General features: G+C 46.8%; 1 protein-coding gene across 7 annotated transcripts in view; it reads left to right on the forward strand.

Moving 5' to 3' along the window:
* NCK2 (NCK adaptor protein 2) overlaps nt 1–22,110 on the forward strand; it is a 136,239-nt gene that overhangs the window by 46,155 nt on the left and 67,974 nt on the right. For 6 of the 7 annotated variants that reach the window (XM_032651981.1, XM_032651986.1, XM_032651987.1 and 3 more), the window contains exon 2: nt 16,036–16,218. The gene's annotated coding sequence lies outside the window, so the exon portion shown is untranslated. Of the gene's footprint in view, nt 1–3,844; nt 3,947–16,035; nt 16,219–22,110 lie in introns of those variants that run through there. The other variant, XM_032651983.1, reaches the window with a different exon arrangement.

A 22,110-nucleotide genomic window follows, 5' to 3' on the forward strand; every position in this document is an offset into this window, starting at 1 on the left:
ATCAGTTAAAACAAAGCAAAAGGCCTTAAACTGGGAAATCCTATTGGTGTCTGCCTTCCCACAGAAACTGGATGTTTCTAGAAATCTGACACTGAAGAACTCTGTCAGTGATGTAGCGTGGACTCATCGGTTTATGGTTTCATAACTTGTTAAAGGTTCTGACACTGACTGCGGATTTCCAAGCAGTTTCATCCGCTTGGGTAAGGTCTGACTGCAGGATGACTAGCTGTATTAATCCGATTCAAGTCATTTCCTAGGAGAACAAACTTACAGCCTCATTTTCATTAATTTACCGTTGTGATCCGTCTATTTCAGAGCCAGGATTAAATTATCTCCTACTTCCCGAAGATGCGTGTTCGAACGTAACTATCTGTGGGATTTTGATATTCTGTGAAAGGCGTAGGAGTTAAAGTTAGCTTGTTGTTAAGTTTTGTTTTCTTCTGTCTACTGTTATCATTTTGTCGAAAAAAATTTTTTTAAAATTTTAATGCATGTTTTTTTTTTTTTTTTTAAAAGGCAGCTGAAACCTAACATCAAGGGAAGCCTCCCTTCTGTCTCAGGCATCCAGATGGTGCCTCAGCAGGGCCAAGGCCAAGGTTTCTTGTGTGTACATCCAGAATGTTCTGGAAATAGCTAAGTACTAGGTTACTCAAGCCATTTGTTTTCTTCTGGCTTTCTGCCTCTTTCTTCTTATAATATGAAGACACTTCTCCTTTACTTATTTTTAAAAATAAGTAAAACCACTGAATCGTACACTTTAGTTGGTGAATTTTTATGGTCTGTGAATTCATTTCGATTTAATAAAAAGTAGCCTTAGAGTTTGGGGACTGATTTGGAGAGAAGAAATGGATGACGCGTGGAACGCTTTCATCTTCATGTTGTCACAAGGGACTAGTGAGGTTCCCCAGAGATCTGCGTAGCTTGGGTTAAAAACATGTTTTTATGTATTATTTAGATGGAGAAGCCTGTGGTGAACCCACCAAGGTTCCTGGTACGTAGTGAAGTTCACCGGCGGGTCTGTAATTACAGTCAGCTTAACGGGGCAGCAAAGTGGTGGTTAAGATTCTTCGTGGGTAAATACATTTGCGGAGAAGAACCCAAAATGTCCTTACCTTACTTTTCTGAGTTAAGTATGCATGTTGGAAGTCTTGCCTATTTAGAACTTAGAGACATTCATCCTGTTTTGCAGGTGGATGGCACTTCACTATGGTGCTACTTATTAAACTGTTTGCCTACTGATGGCATTCCGGCCGTGTCCTTTCAGTCCATTTTGATACGTCCTACCCGCATTCCCCGTGGAGCCGTGTGGCTCTGTACTTTCCTCACCAGCCTGTGAGCACCTGCGCCCACTGCCACCCGTTGCAGTATGCTACTTCATCACGCTTAAAATTGATTTTTTTTACTTTTGAAATACATTTTGGCTTACAAAATGTTGCAAAAAATAGTACAAAGAATTCCTGTATACCCTTCATCCAGCTCCCTCACATCTTAACCAAATTGCACAAAGTAGGAAGTTGACCCAGATGCCTTGCTACTATTATCCTATTGGATGGGCCAAAAAGTGCCTCTGGTTTTTTTAGGTAAAAATAAAAGACACATTTTTCATTTTCACCAAGAACTTTATTGAACAATGCATTCCCCCTTTTGTCGTTCCACTGCCTTCTGCCATATTTCAGGCAACATCGTAATTCCATCTTCCCCAAACTTTTTATCTTTTTGAGCAAAGAACTGTTCCAGGTGCCTTTTACAGTCTTCCAGGGAATTGAATTTTTTTCCATTAAGAGAATTTTGTTAAGACTTAAATCAATGGAAATCCGAAGGTGCAATGTCTGGTGAATACGGTGGATGAATCAGAACTTCCCAGCCAAGCTGTAGTGGTTTTGGCCGGTCATCAAAGAAACATGCGGTCTTGCGTGATCCCGATGGAAGATGATGCGTCTTCTGTTGACTAATTCTGGACGCTTTTCGTCGAGTGCTGCTTTCAGTTGGTCTAACTGGGAGCAGTCCTTGTTGGAATTCATCTTTCGTTCTCCAAAAGGAGCTCATAATAGAGGACTCCCTTCCAACGCCACCACAGACACAACACCACCTTCTTTGGAGGAAGACCGGCTTTTGCTGTGGTTGGTGGTTCATTTCGCTTGCCCCACGATCTCTTCCATTCCACATTATTGTACAGTATCCAATTTTCATCGCCTGTCACAATTTGTTCTAAAAACAGAACGTTTAAGTAGAGAATCGCATGCGGAAATACGATCAAGAAGGATTTTTTCCGTTTTTCCGCTTAGCTTACGTGGAACCCAAACATTAAAGTGACTCACGACCAAACCTGGTGCAAACGATTTTCAGCACTTCATCAGGATATGTTGAGTATGTCGGCTGTCTCCTGCGTGGTATAACATCGATTGTTCTCAATTAATGTCTCGATTTGATTGCTGTCAACCTCAGTTGGTCGACCCGACCATGGAGCATCGTCCAGCAAGGAATCTCCGGCACGAAACTTTGCAAACCACTTTTGACACGTTCGATCAGTTACAGCACCTTCTCCATACACTGCACAAATCTTTCTATGCATTTCAGCTGTGTTTTTACTTTCTTGAAATAATAAAGCATAATAGGCTGAAAATGTTGCTTTTTTCCTTCCACCTTCAATAGTAAAATGGCTACACAAAAATTCACCAATTATGATTAAGTCTTTTTTTTAAATGCACGCTGACATGACAGTTGTCACATACAATCTAACAAAAATTGTTTTGAATGAAGTTAAAGACAACTAAGTGCTACTAGAGCCATCGTACGGAAAAAACCAGATGAGCCTTTTGGCCCACCCAGTACTTTCTGATCTCACAACCTGATGGGTGAGAGGTGAGATCTTGGTGTGATTTTAGTTTACGTTTATTATATTATGAGTGAAGTGCAGTACCTTTTCTTATGTTTGGGAGCCAGGTATTTTCTTTCCTGGTTTTCCTGTGTCCATTGTTCTTTGGATTTGTTTCTCTTCTTTCAAATTAACCAATTTTTCTTTTCCTCGAATCATTTTTTTTAACATCTTTATTGGAGTATAATTGCTTTACAATGGTGTGTCCGTTTCTGCTTTATAACAAAGTGAATCAGTTATACATATACATATATCCCCATATCTCCTCCCTCTTGCATCTCCCTCCCTCCCCCCCTCCCACCCTCCTCTAATCAATTTTAAGGAGCGCTCACTGTGTCAGGACAAGTAGCCCTTTGTGTCATGAATTGCAAATATTTCCCCTAACTTTTTGTGTTTTGAGTTTGCCTGGAATATATTTTGACATGTACAGAAGTTTTTATATTTATATATATTGAATTCATCTTTTGTGGTTTCTGGAGTTTTCATCTTAGATTTAAAAGAAGTTCTTCCTTCAAGGTTATAAAGTATTTCTTCCATATGTCCTCCTGTGCTTCTGTTTTTCACTGTAAATCTTCAGCGCATTTGGAGTTCGTCCTGTCGTAGGATGTGAAGGTTCCGGACGGTTTACCAAGGCATCTTGTGGCCTTGTTTGGAGAAATCTTACCTTTTCCCCAGGGCTTGAGCTGGCACCCTTTATCATGCACCAAATTCCCAGACGCTGTGGGTCTGTGTTCCTATTTCCTCATGTGTCATTAGCCTGTCCCTTATATCCCACACCAAACATGAACAGGTGAGTTCTTTGAAATCTTCCCATTACTTTAAATAAACAAAACGAAATGGCATTATATCAAAGTCTAAGAAAAGCTCATTCCTGTGCTTACAGGTAGGTGAGTGAGACAGCACAGGCCTGAAGGTCCCTGAGTGTTTGGCACGGGGTAGAAGGCGGACGGCCCCCTCCATCGCGCACCCAAAAGTGGGTAAAAAAATGAATATCCATTCAAGGAGTCATTACGGTGGCCTCGCCTGCACTCCCCTCCACATCCTGCCAGCCGTGTTCTTGGGTGCAGGAGGGTAAGGGTGCCTGGTGGGAAATTTGAATGAAAATAGTGACAACATTTTTTTTTTTTTTTAAGATCTCCCCGACCAGGGAGTAAACCCGCACCCCCTGCATTGGAAGGCAAAGTCTTAAGCACTGGACCGCCAGGGAAGTCCCAGTGACAACATTTTTTTAATGGGGGCGGGGCGAGGAACATTTTGGAAAGTACGTAAGAGTTTCCTGAAGAACTTTCTTTAGTAAGTTTAGCTTCTGGTCTCTAGGAAATCTGTATCATTTAGAAATCTTGTCTGTGTCCACATGACACAGTGAAACCTCAATGGTTGACAGAGATCGTTACTGGTTTCCCCCTAAGCACTTGCTCCTCTGGAAGAAAGGGTCAGTGCAGCGTCTGGCTCGGTCACCCTGCACGGTCTGGCTCTCCTTGGTCTCCGCACGAGGGGCAGGACGCACAGGGTCAAGGCTAGGGACTCCCAGGTCAGCGGGCTTGCAGTTCTCACTGCACCTGTGCACCGGGCACACCTGTGTGCATGGCACACCTGTGTGCATCCCCTGACTTCTCTGGTGTGATTGGGGACAGTGAAGTGGCATCCTGGTGTTAGGACGGAAGGTGCCGATGCAGGAGGAGTCTTAGCCTTGTCTGTATCCCCAGTAAGTGCTGAGTAAGTGACAGCCAGTTCCTTGGTCTGTTTCCTTTCCTCGGTGTGTGTAGCTCCACGGCACAGAATTCTTGGACTCGTGGGCTGAAGGTGAAGGTAGGCAGGGCAGGGCTTAGGGTAGATAAGAGAGGGGCAGGTGCGTGTGAGGAGAACGCAGAAAGCTGGTCCCGGTGAGGGAGGTTCGCCCACGCGTTCCAGGGTCTGATTTTGGTCTCTCTGAAAGGACGGCGGGGCGTCTGGGCTCGGCGCTCGTGAAGATGCCACCGGGTACAGGATCCCGTGGGATCAAGTGTCACGTGTGTCTGGGTGTTTTGGTTGCTGTCTTTTGTCCACAAGAATGATCTCCAAGGCAGAGCGTATTGAGCACACGCCATTGAGAAGGACTTGCACCGAGACGGGAAGCAGCCAGTGGGAGAGCACGTCGCTGCTGCGCGCGCAGAGCTCGAGCTGGGATGATTATGTGCGTTCATGGCTGGCTGGCGTAAGTCCTGCCGGGATTCTCCGGTGGCCTTGAAGGAGAGGAGGGCTGGAAGATTGGAGCTGGCAGGTGTTCTGATTTTCTAAATGGAGGGAAGAGCAGGGTCAGGAGAGAGACTGCTGCACAGATTACAGAGTGGGCGTGAAGCCGGGAGGCCTGTGGGCGTCTCTGCCAGCCCCCGACGCCCTGTGGCTTGATTCCGCAGGCGGCTGGGTCAGCTCGGACCCCCTTGTGAATGCAGCCCTCAGGTCTAGATGTCACCTTACCTTCTCGCCTTGGACGCTCCCTGCTGCCCTGGGCCGCCGGCTCCCTGGGGACGGCCGGTGGTCATCCGCCCTCACCGTGCTCTGTGGGGCCCCGGCCCCATCCGCTGACCAGCTCCCTTGCCTCCCTGCATGGTCTTGTGACACAGCGCATGGTTGAGGGACAGTTGTGTTTTTACTTTCATAGTTTGGTTACACACACAAAGGGTGTAGGACGTTCACAGAAAGAAAAGGAGAAGGTCTGAGGGACAGAGTGGTGAGAGGCCCTAGTCCAGGGCTGGCTCCAGGGCACAAAGGAAGCATGGCGAGTGCCTCTCCTCCCCCCACGTCCTCTCACCCCCCACAGTGGCTTCTCTCTTTCTTTGTCTTTTTTCCTTCTTATTTTTTTAAACCGTTGTGTTGCACACTTTTAAAAACACTTTTTAATTTTTTATTTTCTTTTTGGCTGCACCACGTGGCTCGTGGAGCTTCCCTGACCAGGGATCGAACCTGAGCCCCCGGCATTGGAAGCGTGGAATTCTAGCTACTGGACCGCCAGGGAAGTCCCCCCCAGCAGCTTCTTATCTCCCCAGCGATGGCAGCTGCCGGGGTTGTTCAGGTCGTCTCCGGAGGCCCAGTTCAGAGGTGGGGTTTTTGGGGCAGGGTGGTCCTCTGTTCACTCCCCCCGCCCCCCCCATGCCAGCCCTTTATATTAAGATGCTAGTACAGGAGACAAAGTAGCGTTTTCTTTGAGCACCTACTGGGGACCTGGAACTTTGCCAGGTGCTTTGTATAGTATTTACAGCAGGTATGCAAGGTAATGCTTTTCTCCTTATCCTACATCTTATAGGTGAGAAAACTGAGCTTTAGAGACAGGCATTTTGTCGAAAGGCCAGTCGGGGATGGAGCTGGCATCTCACGCGCCCAGGTGACACGCCCGTCTCCCTGCGCGGGAGGACTGTCGCGTGGAGTGGTAGCTGATAGGATGGCCGTCCCCAGACTGCGGTCTGCTAGTTTGCTCCTTCCCAGGGAAGGTCTCAGGTATGTCCTGCCCTTGACCTTGATCTGAGCAGCAATGTGGGCAGAGCCCTGGAAACCGACGTGTGGGGTCTGCAGGTGAGGAATTGATGGAGGGATGGGGTCATCCAGGGCTGAAGCAGAAAGAAAACTCTCGAGAAGCTGGAGCGCTGGACTGAAAGTGGAGTGGAGAAGTGGACCAGGAGGGTCAGGGAAATGCACGTGTGCCCTGCTTCCTCTCAGAAAACACCTGCCAGGTGCAGCGTGAGAGGCTGTGCAGCTGTGATGCTGCCTACGCGATGCGTCTCAGGCAGCACTGACGTGCATTTCGCATCGTCAGCGTCTCCACTCTCTGCAAGGATGTCCCCACCGAGGCCACGTGTCACATACAGAGGTGATGGAGGGTGACCCACAGGGGCCTGAGCTCCCCCGTTTGGGCTCTTACCTTCCACTCGTCTGTGTGTCTGCTTTGTGGAGGCAAAGCCTATGTCTGTGTTGCCTGTTGTGTGTCCGGCACCCAGCACAGTGCTCGGAGGGCTTCAGAAATACTTATGGGGTGACTTATCTTGAAGTCCATCCAGAAGAGAGAACATTTAGGAAACCTGTCATTTTTCAACTTAGGAAGGTTTTGCTTGCAGAAGAGGCCCGAAGGGACACTGCAGTTCCTCTCACTGTTGGAAGGTTAGTCTCGGGAAGGAGAGATCAGACCTGCTTTCTGGTCCATCATAAGTTACTTTTTATGTAAAACTATTATGTTCATATATCCACTGTTTGCTTTTTTAATTCTAAGGCAGGTATTTTGGATAGCACACATCTGCTTTAGAAGTTATCTAGAAAAGTTTAACTGAATTTTTTTATAGGTGGGTTTTCTCGCAGCAGATACAATAAGGAAGCACCACTGTGTCATCCCACGTTTGACTTTAGCCCCTCGCTGGACCGAGTCCCTTAAGAAGGACGGCATCTGTGCTGTGCCTTATTTACATACAGTGTTTGCACGGAGCAGATGTGCATCACATTTCCACTGAATAAGTGTGACTTTATTTTTATCAACGAGGGGACTGATACTGTCTCCAAGGAAACCCAGCGTCCAAGGCCAAGTGGCAGCCTCCACTGCACGCAGCTGGTGAGATGCAGACCGGGCTGTGCAGCCACTGGAAGAGGTTCCTTGTGTCCTTTGTCGCATGCGGAGGCGTGGCTGGCCTCATCATCTGGGTGACTCTTCTTTCAGACAAGCCTGGTGTTCGATATGGAGGGTTCGGAGATAAATGTTTTTGACTGGACCCTTCTCACTTGCTCTCCTTTTCTCTGCAACAGTGGTTCTTACCTGGGGCTGGTGTCATAACCAACTCCAGATGGTCCGATACAGCAGGTCTCAGTGGGATCTGCGTGCAATGAACAGGCAGGGGGGACCCTTTCGGTCTCTGGAATGTGTGGTTAGGACACGCCGGTTTCAGCTCTCGCACGTCACCTGAAGATACCTGTGTTCTGCTGAATCGTAAATCTGAGTAATGGATCACAAGGTACAGGGGAGATTTATCTTATCCCCTTACTGTCCTGTACTTTGCACATTTTCACAGAACAAGTTACATGCGCGGGACGGTGGTGAATTTCAGGCTTTACTGATTTCAGGGTGTCCTGCATAAGGGGTTGGTCAGGGAAATGAATTCAGAGAAGGCTTGAAATCTCGTCTTGATTCGGTTTCCTCTGTGCACAGAATGGAGCCCAAGTTTGTCATTTCACTGCGCGCGTAAATGAACGGATCGCAGCTTTCCTTTGACACGTGCAGGGGATGAGGATTATCTGAGGAGACCTGGCTGCACCAGGACGCGGGCTTTCTTTCTGCCAAATGATCGTTGAAATGTTTCCTTTGTGCCCAGTTGAAAAGCTGGGCGTGGAGATTTTCATGCTCTTGCTGGGTTTCGGCTCTGGAAGTGCTTACACGGCTAAGCCGCCGTTCGCAATTATTTCCACTTCAAACTCAGCAGGGGGCTCTTTGGGGATATTCAGACAGAAATGACTTAATTGGATTTCAGCCCAGACACAGTATTTAAATGGCTTTTATGGATGACATCAATTGGGCAGCTGCCATGGGAAGTCATCTATACATTTTTGAGCTTTAGAGTTTAGAAGTCCTCTTTGATTCATTCAGTCTCTCTCATTGGCTTCTTGCTAATTTACATAGTAAATGAAATACTCAAGAAAAATACATTTATAGCAATAAAATGAAGACACATGGCTCGTAAGCAGGACCATCATTTGGTTTTGGCAGAGATGTGCTGCTTTCTGTGTTGAAGGCTCCGTGTCGATACTGAAGGGCTGGTTCAGGTAGTTGTGTAAGGGATTTGGGGTCTCTTGGTTTGAAGTTTGGGAGAAGAGGCTTCTGGACTCTGGGGCGCTGAGTGGGCCAGGCATTGCAACAGTAGTTGCATCAGATCTTACAGATATCACTGAGGAAGTGGACGTTTATTGGATGATGAATGTCTGATAAGAGTCACGTTGCCAAGAGCCATATGGACACCAGCCTGTGGACATCCCTCCCTAGAGGCACTTCTGTCTGCACAGCCTTTAAAAGGGGAGTTTGGTTATAAAAGAGCGATGGCTGCAGGAATGGAGGACATTCCTCTAGAACGTTCCAGAAGATGGGGCGGTTGAGTTCATTCCTGGGCGACGCGTTGGATTTGGCTGGACAGTGGTTTTGGGAGACTGGAGGTGGGAAGCTGTTCCCCAGGTGGCGGAAGAAATAGCAGACATAAAGGTACAGGATCGTGAGAGCAGCTGGCATTTGGGGAAAATGTGGGCGAATACACTTTGACCGTTTTCAGAATATTCAGAAGCCCCTAATTATACTTTAAAAACACAGTGACATTAAAATTTCTATTCAGTTGGAATAATCGTAAATTTGTTCTCTGAAAGTTACATTTTTATAACTATTAGCCTTTTTTTTATGGGAAAATTTAGTTTATTCAACTCCCTTTTCATTCTATACTTTGTGGAATGTTTATGGAATCCATTTATGGGATACTGTAATCTACACGCGCATCAACCGTACACAGAAGTGGGGGAAACGCATCACGTTGACTCACGACCCATCAGAAGTGATGTAGGGCAACGTGAAGGGAGATGTTTTCTCACAGTTTCTTAGAAGCAAATCCATCCTGCAGGAGGCTTCTCAGTTACCAGTAATTTATGAAAATTAACAAAAAAGCCACAACCTTCCCACGAAACCTTTCCCGACCTTTTGGTGCAGAACTTAATAGTTCTGCCCTCCCAGGGGCAGAGGTCATGCATGGGCTATTCCCGGTCTCTCTTTCCCATCACCTTCATCTAATTGCTTTCAAAACCCTATCCTCCACACTCACGGTGAGAGGCCTGTTCTGTCTCTTAAAAGGCCGGCGATGTGATGTGATCTAGGACACAGGTGGGTGTGTGACGCGCCAGATCCCTGGAGCCCTATAACCCGTTTTGTGCACGCTCAGCGACGGGAGGGCGGAGGGGCAGGCTCCCCGTGTCCGGCCGGGCTTCTGGCAGAGGGTGGAGCGGAGGAGGGAAGGGAAGGGAGGACAGAGTTGATCTCACAGCTTCCATCTTAATTACCCGAGTGTGATATAGTGTGAACGTGTTACAGCAAAGAATCCAGTTAAAGTAATACCTCCCCCCGATTCCGCCCCACAAGTTTATTAGTTGTAACCCCTCTTAACACAACCTGGTCTGGGCTTCTTGCCTGCTTTCCAAGATTCTATTTTTAAAAAGTGTGTGTGTGTGGCCTTTCTTGCAGTTTCCCTCATTCTTTCAGTCCTTCATCCCCAAAAGGTTAAGGGACGTGAACTTCAGCAAAATAATCAAAATAGTGCTTCCACAGACTCACAGTTAGACGGGCCCTTTGGATCACCTGGTGTCTAAGTTAATCTCGGATAAGAATTCAGTGTCTGTGTGTGTGTCTTTCTTCCCTTCTGTCTGTCATTTTCAACCAAAGGGGTTTTATTCTAGTGTGTTTTTGTGTTGAAGGTTTATTTGGTCAGCATGCTTTTTATTAGTGGTGTAATTACCTGGACAACAATGAAATCCTGCAGACACTTCATAAAGAACGCAGGTGACCTTTTTTAAATGTTTTATGTAATTAGACTGTCTAGTTACGGCATTGAGATGTATACACACACACACACACACACACACACACACATATGTATATATGCTGATTCTGAAAACTACGGTTTGGGTTAGTGGAAAGAACTTAAGACAAACACCTATCAGGACTTTTGGAGGATGGAGGACTATTGTATTTAAGAGGCTAACATCAACTATAGACACAAAAGCTTCCAAACCATCAGAATTGGTGTTACTGATGTAATTCCTATCTGCTAGAATTCTGAGGCAGCGACTATAAAATTTAAGTCCACATTAAGGTTTGCATTATGACTTCCTTGTCATGGTATTTTAGATAAGCTTTAAGACATTTTTGGTCATCCATCATCAAGGATAATTCTCACGTCCACTCCCATGTGCTGATCTCACAGCTACAGGTTGGAGCAGAGGGACCCTCGTCACGGAAGATGACACAGAGGCACAGGACCACCGGGACGTGTGGTGGCTGAGCCGGGCCTGGGACCCATGGCCTTGGGCCACTTTGGTCCCGGTGTGTGTGGTTGACCCACTGCTGGCAGATTTGTTCTCAGTCCTGGAAGACTTGTCTCCCTCAGGCTGTTCACAGAGTTAGAAACTCGTACTTCTTCTGCCCCGTTTTCATTAATCACCTTCTGATCCACAGACACAATCAACTGATAACCAGCGTTATCGTTTAAAATTGATTCCAGCCCATTGTGGGAAAATGTGATGGCTTCCTTTTCAGGACAGCTTTATCTTGAGTAAGAGTCCTGATTTCGGCGGGACCTCCTAACATGTGGAGCCCCACATCTGGCGTCAGCACTGAGGCCTGGCGGGGCCGCTGCGCGAGGGGTGATGAGAGGTGGGTGGGTCCTCTCCCTGGAAGCCCGGGTGTCAGATCCAGAACTGTTTTCTCAGTGGCCCAGTGTCCGTCCACACGAGGCAGGAACCAGGGTTCATCTTCAGCCAGGTCATTCAAGGAGACTTTTGTGTACCTCTGTTCCGTGTCTGAAACCAGCATTCTCCCACTCAAGTTTTCCACCAAGTCGTTGAGTAGATGTAAAATACGGCTAGTTCTGTGGGAGGTCAGCGAGGCCACGCTGGCCCAGGTGGGCCTGGTCAGGGGGCGATCCTGGTGTTCATTCTGAGCTGGGCGACCACCTGGGCCACCGAGGGGTCTGGTCTGGAGAGTGGTGTCCCATTGGGATGGGGAAGAGGCCGAAGAAAGGGCCTATAATAATCATGGCTTGTTTTTTCTTTTTTTCTTTTTTTTAAACTGCAGGTCTCGGTGACTTGTTCTTATTAATTAATTTATTTGTTTTTGCTGTGTTGGGTCTTCGTTTCTGTGCGAGGGCTTTCTCTAGTTGTGGCAAGCGGGGGCCACTCACTGTCGCGGCCTCTCTTGTTGCGGAGCACAGGCTCCAGACGCGCAGGCTCAGTAGTTGTGGCTCATGGGCCGAGTTGCTCCACGGCATGTGGGATCCTCCCAGACCAGGGCTCGAACCCGTGTCCCCTGCATTAGCAGGCAGATTCTCAACCACTGCGCCACCAGGGAAGCCCTGTTTTTCCTTTGTTAATAAAAGAAAAAAGACATTTGCCTTTAGCTCTGTCTGCAGATCAGGGGTCTGGGTGGTTCCCTGGGTGTGTTTTGCATAAAGTATGAGGTTCAGTCATGAAGCTCACCTGCTGTAACCTGGGAGTCTTCAGCTTGTGTGCAGTGTTCAATAGTCAGATAACGTTGCTCAGTAGTGTTTTTTTCTGCATTGACATCTAAGAGAAACAGTACCTTTGTTTTGTTTTTTATTTTTTTTAGCGGTACGCGGGCCTCTCACTGCTGTGGCCTCTCCCGTTGCGGAGCACAGGCTCCGGATGCGCAGGCTCAGCGGCCATGGCTCACGGGCCCAGCCGCTCCGCAGCATGTGGGATCTTCCCGGACCGAGGCACGAACCCGCGTCCCCTGCATCGGCAGGCGGACTCTCAACCACTGCGCCACCAGGGAAGCCCCAGTACCTTTGTTTTTATTTATTTGTATAATTTATTAAAAAAACTTTTTGTTGAGGTATAGTTGATTTACAATGTTGTGCTAATTTCTGCTGTACAGCAAAGTGACTCAGTTATGCACACAGACATTCTTTTTTTATATTCTTTTCCATCATGGTTTACCCCAGGACACTGAGTAGAGCTCCCGGCGCCCTGCAGTAGCACCTTCTTGTTCATCCATCCCGTATAGAATAGTTTGCATCTAGTAACCCCAACCTCCCAACCATCCCTCCCCCACGCCCCTCCCCCTTTCTCAAATTAAGGTGGTGTGTGTGGTCGTGGGCTTGAGTCCTGGAAGCCGTGTGATGCTGTCCCTCCCTGGTGTGAGGGGCTGAAGCAGGGCCCCCCAGCGTGGCAGACACTCCAGACAGATGGTGGCGACAGATGACCTTTGCCCGCGCCTCGAGGTTCTGGTCCTTTAGTGGTGATCTTTGTGGGGAGGAAGAGGGCTCTGCAGGCAGACAGGCCTGGGCCCGAATCCTGGCTGCGGTCTGAGGGTCTGGTGGTTTCGTTCCTGAGCTGATGGTCAGGTGTGTGTCCCAGGGTTGCCGTGAAGGTGGATGACGCCTTGGCGAAGGTGGAGCCGCCGGGGCTGTGTCTCCTGGGGCCTGTCCGAGCGCTTCTCCCCAGCCTGCTCCTCTGTTTCTGCGGGTCAGGAGGGGGGAGGCTGGTCTCTGCAGGGAGCCTTTTGGGGATTCTAGTCCTCCGGGCAGTTTGGCCAGTTGGCAAATAGGCAGGGCAGCGTGTCCAGTGACCTTGGGCCTCAGCAGAAGGGCACGGGCCTCTCATGAACCCTGAAGACTCCACTGCAGGGAAGCCCGTTAGTGATGGACGCCGACACTGGATGGCCACACGCACGGAGGTTTGGGGGAAACTGCCCAGACTCCCCAGGAGGCCAGCTGGGGCAGGCACCCCGGGCACCCTCGGTAGTGTGGGCGCTCAGCCAAACGCCCCCCGAGGCTGTGGAGAGCCCCAGGTCGGGCCTGGGCTTTCCAAACATAGTTGGGAAAAAGAAAACCTCGTTGTTGCAGGGAATTCAGATATCGCGTGGATTTTGCATTGGTAAAGTGATTCGGATCCAGATCACTGTGGAGAAAGAGGTGCGTTTGGTATTCGTGTTCATTCCTTTCCACTCCTTCCTCCTCCTCTCTATTTCTGTGGGGAGATGCAGGTGAGGCTAGTGGAGAAATAGCTTTAAAGACGAGCGTGCATCGTCCCACGTGTCCCCTCCCGCCTGAGCGGGCTGTGCGGAGTCCTTGGGTGAGGGCCTCCACGGTCCCAGTGACCTTGAACCTGGCAGTGTTTGCAGTCGGAGGTGGTTTTCTGCACAGAAGTGTATGCTTTCCTGATGGATCTGATCACAGGTTGTAATGAAGACCTGATCTGAAATGCTCATCCTTAACAGAGGTTTTGAATAAGCCCATAACCCACGTTAAGCATGGTAGTGGGCAGACTGCACGTAGACCCTGCAAGAGAGCGGTTTTGGTCTCTGTGTTCATTTCTGTCTAAGGTGTGTGCTTCGTTCATTGGCACTTTGTCAGTGAAATGCTTTTCTCAAGGAAAACGCTGCCCCTCCATCTCTCACAGTCAGTCCCCAGGTGGCCAGGGCATCTTTACGTGAACTTGACGCGGAGCCTCTGGTTGGGGCTTCTCCGTTAGCTCAGATCCCGCACCTTTGTCTGGCTTTTCCGCCACACCGAGTGTCAGAGGACGGGGCTTCCAGAGCCAGGCCATCGTGCTTTTGCACTGGGCAGGTAAATTCTCCAGCACTAAGTTTGCTACTGGCGCGGTGGGTTTAGAGCTTTGGAGGCCTGCATTCCTCACTCTAGAGCCTACTAAGGAGAGCCTTTCACCTCTCTGAGATCGATAAGCCCCGTGTCATAAAAGTGGGTGTTAGTATCTAACCCAGGTGGTTATTGGGAGGGTAAAATAACACCCCCTGTGAGAGCATTGTACACGCGGAGGGCAACCCAGACAGCCCTCCAGAGGCCCACAGGCATTGGTTTGGGGAGATCTGACTCAGGCATGTTCACTTTTCAATGAAAAATTTAAAACTACAACTTAAGTCCAGAAGGACCCATGAAAATACTAATACAGCGCTGGTGCTTGCGGGCACAGCTGTGTTTAGCTGGTGGCTTTCTTCAGTAAACGGCACGTCACGGTAAGTCCCACAGTGAGAAGCCAGAATCCTTGGTCAGGATCCCCAAGTCCAGACACCAGAACGTCTATTTCTGCAGAACCTGTCGTGTTACTGTAAACACTTGGCAGAGAGAAGGGCGCCGTCTTCCTGTCGTATGTCTAACATCTTGTCCCAATCTCGTATCCCCGCTGTGTTTGCCCAGTGCCTTGTCCTGTGTTAAATCATACGTTTAAAAAGAATCATGCAAGCCCTTAAAATAATACCAGAGAATGCATAAAGAGGAATTCATTTTTTAATCGAAATTTATGAACTTGCCTTATAACATTTTTATGAAAGCCCTACTTGAATTATCTTTTTCTATTTGACTAAAATAGAATTCGACTTTTCTGTGGGATATTTAACGTTCTGGGTCATCTTCATGCTGGGGATGAATTAATAGATCTTGTCTGAGTGAACTGTCAGGATGGATCCCTTCTGGGTCTGAAGCATAATTAAAGATGACAGTGAACCCCCTCGGAGGTCCACAGAGCCTCAGGGTCCCTTGAAATGATAGGTTGGGACTGAAAATGGTTACCCAGGTGTGGTGGCCGTGAGGTGACAGCAAGCTCCACGGCCAGGAGGGAGGGGACTGTGGGTCCCCTCTGTCAGCTCCTCGGTTTGACTTCCTTGTAGTTTCGGGATGCTGTCCTCAGATTCCTACAGGGATTGGTTTCGTTTTGTTTTTTTTTTTCATTTTTATTGGAGTAGAGTTGATTTACAATGTTGTGTTAGTTTCAGGTGTACGGCAAAATGAATCAGTTATACATACATATATCTCTTCTTTTTCAGATTCTTTCCCCATAGAGGTCATAACAGAGTGTTGAACAGAGTTCCCTGTTCTGTACAGTAGGTCCTTGTTAGGTATCTGTTTTATACAGAGTGGTGTGTGTATGCTCACCCCAGTAAGCACAGAGCTGTGGGTTGGGGGGAAGGGGTGCACCTCTCTCAGTGCACGGCCAGTGCTGGAGATGGAGTCTCTAAATGATAGCCACGCTCTGTAATTCTTCTCCCTAATTAGGCTCCCAGGCAGGCTTTTTGAATTTCCGCTTGGCAACCGCTCGGCAACCGCTCTTTTCTTTTCTGCAGTCTTTGAGGCCATGGGCATTGGGGCATTGGGGCATTGGGGCGAGGGGACTGGGAGACACCTGGGAGCTTAGGTCCCTCGGCTATGGCCAGGGGTCTGCCTCCGAGCCGGCCCGGGGCCTGGAAGGTGGAGCAGGGTGAGGGCGTTTCAGTTGGGGTTGAGGTCAGTAAAATATAAAGCACCTTTTTTCTGGGGTCTATTAAAAATAATGGTTTCAGGCAAATAAATAATGTTATTTCTCAAGCAGTGACTTAAAACCAAACCAGCAAGCGGTCCTAATAGACGGGTCTTTCTGTTCCTTTTCAGATTTCCCATGTTCCTTTTCTACAAGTGATTTCCCGGATCCATAATCCTCCGCTGAAGTTTGAGTTGGATTTGAGAATTTGGAGAATTCCTGCAGCTTGGTGACCTCGGGGGTGCTGTCAGTTGGAGAATTCACTTGCTGAGGAGCTCCGTGTGTGCGTCCTCTCTCGTAACTGAGTGCCGAAGGTGAGTGCGGCTTCCTGCCTAAAGCAGACGGGAGCGCTTGCCGCTTTTGCCTCAGATGCTCGCTCTGCATCAGTAGAACGGCAATAAATGCAGCTCTGATTCGTTGAGCCTCGTAAAATGTAAGTTTCCAACGGATCTGGTTCAAAAATTAGACTCACCGTGCCTGCTTTGGCACGTGGTGGCATCAGGTAGCTAGGAAGCAGGGCAGTGGGCACATCCAACCTGTGAGCCACCCTAGTGCCTCTCTGCTCCTGGGCCGGACAGGTGGTCTTGGGTCTGGAGGAGCTGAGCCTCCTGCGTGCCGCCTGGGCCGGCGGGGGGTGGTCCAGGATATATAGGAGCTGACTTCAGGGTGAGCTCCATCTAGTGAAGGCGTCATTCCAATTTGGATGCTGGGAAGATAAGTCTCCATCAAAACATGCAAGGATTCTGAGGAAGGGTTTGCGTGAGAAATCTGCTCGTGCGTTCAAATCGTGCCTGTGATACAGCATGTGGATTGAGGTCGTGACAGACCCTGGACAAAAGCATGCGTTGTAACAGACATTTCTTAGCCCTAACGAATGGTTTGGGACATTTGATTTAGATCATAAGAGATGCTGTCTAATGGTTCGGTTCATCTAGGGTCCCAGCTCTGGCTGGGCAGTAGAAGTGCTTTCTGAGAAGGTCCAATTTCACCTTCAGAGTGTTGCCCCGAAGTGTAGGGGTAACACCCAGTTTATGACCTTTCCCTCAAAACCTTATTTTGCTTCTAGTATTCATAAATTGCTTTGAACTATTCTATTTCTTTTTTTAAATTTTTATTTTATCTTGGAGTGTAAATGATGTACAGTGTTCTGTTGGTCTCATGTGTACAGCAAAGTGATCCAGTCATATATATATATGACTGAATATATATACACACATACCCACCTTTCCCCTTTGGTAACCATAAGTTTGGCTTTAAGCTATTCTTGAACGTATAACTTTGGACTATAAACTCTCTTGGTTTTATTGCTCTAGATTTATTAGTTTAATATAAGTTAGAATTTTCCTTCATTTGGTCTAAAGCTACTACTAAAAGTTTTGTAAGTCAGGTTTTTCTCCTCAACCACTTTTTTTTTTTTTTTGGAATCACCTTGATTTCAGTTACATTCCCCGTTGGTGTGTGGTGAGCAGAAGGGCATGGAATCGATGTGTAGTGTTTCATAGGGTAAGATGATGAATTCTCCTTTATGATTTCTTTGGAGCAAACGACAGTCTCCCACCTGTTTAAAGGGGCGAGGCGTCCATTATGATTTCCAGTTCTGGGTCCTGGTTTGGAATTGAGAGACTAGAGCTCATCTCAGCAGCTGATCCAAGCCCTCCCCCTTACTGTGCCCCTGTAAGTGACCCTGAGGTCCCCCTCCCCCCAGGACATTGCTGGTTTTCACTGGCTTTACATCCCCCCAGGCACTGGTCGGACCCTCCAAGGTTTCTCTTCCAGACCTTATATGGGTGGAACGCCTTTGGGTGTTTCATGTCTAATCCTGGGAGGTTTCCATTACATAAAAAAGTCTTGGCTATGACCATTCAATTTTTTTCAATAGTCATTGAAGTGGAACCTTTTAAAACTTGGTCGTTTATAAATGCATTCACGTATCAATCAGTTTGTCAGATTTCATGGGAATATAAGCTAGGAATTAGCGCAAATCCTGGAATCTGGTCGTCAGAATTCTCTAGTGATTCATCAGTCACAGAGTCTGGCAGGACTTCTTTAGAAGGTCTTGGTCATGGGTGACATTAATAGACTCTCAGTGACTGTCAGGGTCCTCTTCCAGAAAGTGGTGAGTCGGGGAAGTCACATGCTTAATTGGGGCAGTATATTCTGCACAGGTGCCCAGGAGAAGTCTGTTACCATCACACAAACAAGAGTTGACGCCTGGGTACCACTAGAGGGACAGTCATACACAGATTATCACACGGATATACTTACAAAAATATTTATATGCATGTAATATAAAATAATTACTCCTATACGTTTATGAGAGCCACACCAAAGCCCTGATTTACTTATTAAAAATTACTTTCATGGTTTTGAAAACTGTCCAGTGGGAAAACCACTAGGGCTGTCCATTCGTGTAATAAATATTGACTGTGAGCACAGCTGGATTCTGGGCTGTTTCTCCTGCAGTGACTGTTTTAGCAGCTACAAAAATAGATGAAATACAGTTCCGGACTCTCTTTCTCGTGGCCTTGTGGGATGGGGCGTGACCCTGGCAGCTCTGGGGCTCTGGTGACAGCTGCAGTCAGGCTCTTAAAGCAAGTTTCAGGTGCCCGAGGCAGGGTAAACTGAGTGAATTTTAAAGAAGGGGGGAGTGGGGCTGAGGCGTCATGGGTCCCGTGGCACAGGGCAGACTGGGTGGCTTAGCGGGTAATGGGTCTCCACGTCGTTTAAGCAGTAACGGGTGGGAACCCGCACGTGCTGCTGGGTCAGGGGTCTTTGATGTGCCCGCAGGAAAAGTGACGGCTTGGCCATCCTGTCACTTGCCCTGTCCTGGAAAGAAAGGAAAGCAGTGCCGACCTGGTAAAGTGCTACGTGAGGGGTCAGCCTCGGAAGCGTTTCCCCACTGCCGGGCAGCCCAAGCTGGTGCCGTCTCAGCCCGCCTACCCCTGGGGCTGGGCCGAGGGGAGAGGTCTTGGGGAGGGATGTCTGAGCTGCATCTCACGGTGACATGAGGGGGTCCCTGAGCCCGCTGTGTCCAGGGGCTGCATTTCCCTGCCCTGTATTCTTAGACACACACACACACACATTGAAATTATGGACTTCAGAACTCCCTACTTGACTTTGCCTGATACAGGGGGAGTGGAGCTCATGGGAGGAGTATGGCCGCAAGCCCCTTCCTTTCCCACTGGAATGAACTTGACAGTGTATAGTCTGCGCTTAATTCTTCCCTGGATAACTGAACACTGACTGTGATTCACTGTTGTGGGAAGCTGGCTGGTGTTTCCTGGGGATGGAGGATGTGAACAGCGTCATATGCTGTACGGAAGTTTGTTTATCTTTTGAAAATCTTCTTGGAGACTTTTTCAGGAGAGAAGCCTGGTGAGTGGAAGGACGTGGGCGTTAAGCGGGGGAAGATGGTGCTTGGGGGACATGACTTATGGGTAGAGGAAAGTAATCGAGACCTGGATTTCAGACTGTGTCAGTTGCTGATGTGAATATACCCAAAATGTAAATGTGAGCCTAGGCATGATTTTCTTTTTTTTTTTTTGAACTGTATTGAGGGATAATTGACAAATAAAACTGTAAGATATTTAAAGCATACATGGTGCTGATTTGATATGCATTGTGAAAGGATGCCCCCATCTAGGTAATTAACGCACCCATCACTTCACATATTTATCCTTTTTTAAAAATGAGAACAGTTAGGTTCTCCTCTCTTAGCAAATTGGAACTATATAATAGTGTTGTCAACTGTAGTCACCATGTTTTACATTAGATCCTCAGACCTTATTCATCTTAGAGCTGAAATCTTTTTACCAGCCTCTCCCTGTTTCCTCCACCCCCCAGCCCGTAGCAGCCATTTTTTAACCCTTGTTTCCATGACTTGGACTTTTAAAAAAAATTCCAGAGGTAAATGCTACCATGCATTGTCTGTCTTTCTCTGTCTGGCTTATTTCACTTAGCCTAATGTCCTCAAGGTCTGTCCACGTTGTCACAAATGGCAGAATTTCCTTCCTTTTTGTGGTTGAACAGCATTCCTGTGCGTATGTATGTGTGTTTACACGCATATACATACCCGTGTATCACATCTCCTTTATCCATCCGTCCATTGATGGACACTTAGGTTGTTTCCGTATCTTGGCTTTCATGGCTAATGCTGTAGTGAACATGGGGGTACAGATATCTCTTCCAGATCCTGTTTTCATTTCCTTTTTATAGATACCCAGAAGTAGGATTATTGGATCACATGATGGTTGTGTTTTTAATTTTTTTGAGGAACCTCCATACTGTTCTCCATAGTGGCTGCACCAATTTACATTCCCACCAACAGTGCACGAGGGTTCCCTTTTCTCCACACCCTCATCAGACACTTGTTATCTCCTGTCCCTTTGATGATAGCCACTCTGACAGGTGTCAGGTGATATATGATTGTGGTTTTGATTTGCATTTCCCTGATGATTAGTGATGTTGAGCACCTTTTCATGTGCCTGTTGGCCATCTGCACATCTCTGCAAAAATGTCCTCTGCATATTTTTTAATCTGATTGTCTTTTTGCTGTTGAGTTGTATGAGTTCTTTATATAATTTGGATATTAACCTCTTATCAAGTATATGATCTACAAATATTTTCTCCCAATTCACTGGTTGCCTTTTCACTCTGTTGATGGAGATACTTGTTACTTATTTTTGGTTTTGTTGCCAAATCCAAAAAATCGTCACGAGAGAGATGTCAGGGAGCTTACCACCTTATGTGTTCTTTTTAGGAGTTTTATGCTTTCAGGTCTTATGTTCAAGTCTTTAATCCATTTTGAGTTGATTTTTGTGTATGGTGTAAGATAGTGGTCCAGTTTCATTCTTTTGCATGTGGCTGTCCAGTTTTTCCAACACCATTTATTGAACGGACTGACCTTCCCTATTGTATGTTCTTGGCACCTATGTGGTAAACTTAGTGCCCATACAAGGCCAATTAAGTGACCTTATTTCTGTGTTCTCTATTCTATTCTATTGATCTCAAGGTCTGTTTTTATGTCAATACCATACTGTTTTGATTACTGTAGTTTTGACTGTACAGTTGACCCTTGAACAACCTGGGTTTGAACGGTGGGGGTCCACTTTTACTCGGATTTTTTTTTAATAATAAATACGACAGTGCTGCACTTTCCATGGTTGGTTGAATCCATGGATGTGGAACCACAGATACAGCAGAACTGTGGATCCAGAGGGCCAACTATAAGCTCTAAGTGGATTTTTGATTGCCTCTGACCCCTGCATTGTTCAAGGGTCAACAGCAGTTTGAAATCAGGGAGCGTGATGTCTCCAGCTTTGTTCTTCTTTCTCAAGATTGCTTTGACTATTCAGGGTCTTTTGTGGTTCCATACAAATTTTGAGATAGTTTTTTCTATTTCTGAGACAAATGCCATTGGAATTTTGACAGGAATTGCATTGAGTATGTAGATTTCTTTGGCTAGAATGGACATTTTAACGATGTTAATTCTTCCAATCCACGAGCATGAAAAATCTTTCCATTTATTTGTGTTTCCTTCAGCTTCTTTTTATCAGTGTCTTATCGTTTTCAGTATACAAGTCTTTCACCCTCTTGGTTAAATTTATTTCTAGGTATTTTATTCTTCTTGATACAGTTGTAAATGGGATTGTTTTCTTAGTTTCTCTTTCTGATAGTTCATTGCTAGTGTATAGACACAACTGATTTTTGTATCATTCAACTTTACTTAATTCATTTGTTCTCACAGGTTTTTGGTGGAGTCTTTAGGGTTTCCTTTAGGGTTTTTGATATTATGATACATAATATCATGTCATCTGCAAATATAGACTGTTTTAATTCTTCCTTTTTGATTTGGGTCCCTGTTATTTCTTTTTCTTGTCTGATTGCTGTGGCTAGAGCTTCCAACACTGTGTTCAATAAGTGACAAGAGTGGGGATCCTTGTCTTGTTCCTGCTCTTAGAAGAAATGCTTTCAGCTTTTCACTGTTGAATAAGTTGTTCGCTGTGGGCTTATCATATATGACCTTTATTATGGTGAGGTATGTTCCCTCTATACCCACTTTTTTGAGTTTTTATCATAAGTGAATATTTTGTCAAATGCTTTTTATGCATCTACTGAGATAATCATATGATTTTTCTCCTTCATTGTGTTAATGTGCTGTATCATGTAGATTGATCTGCAGGTATTGAACTATCCTTGCATCCCTG

This window comes from Phocoena sinus, chromosome 13, assembly GCF_008692025.1.
Source record: "Phocoena sinus isolate mPhoSin1 chromosome 13, mPhoSin1.pri, whole genome shotgun sequence".
NCBI classification, from domain to species: Eukaryota; Metazoa; Chordata; class Mammalia; order Artiodactyla; family Phocoenidae; genus Phocoena; species Phocoena sinus.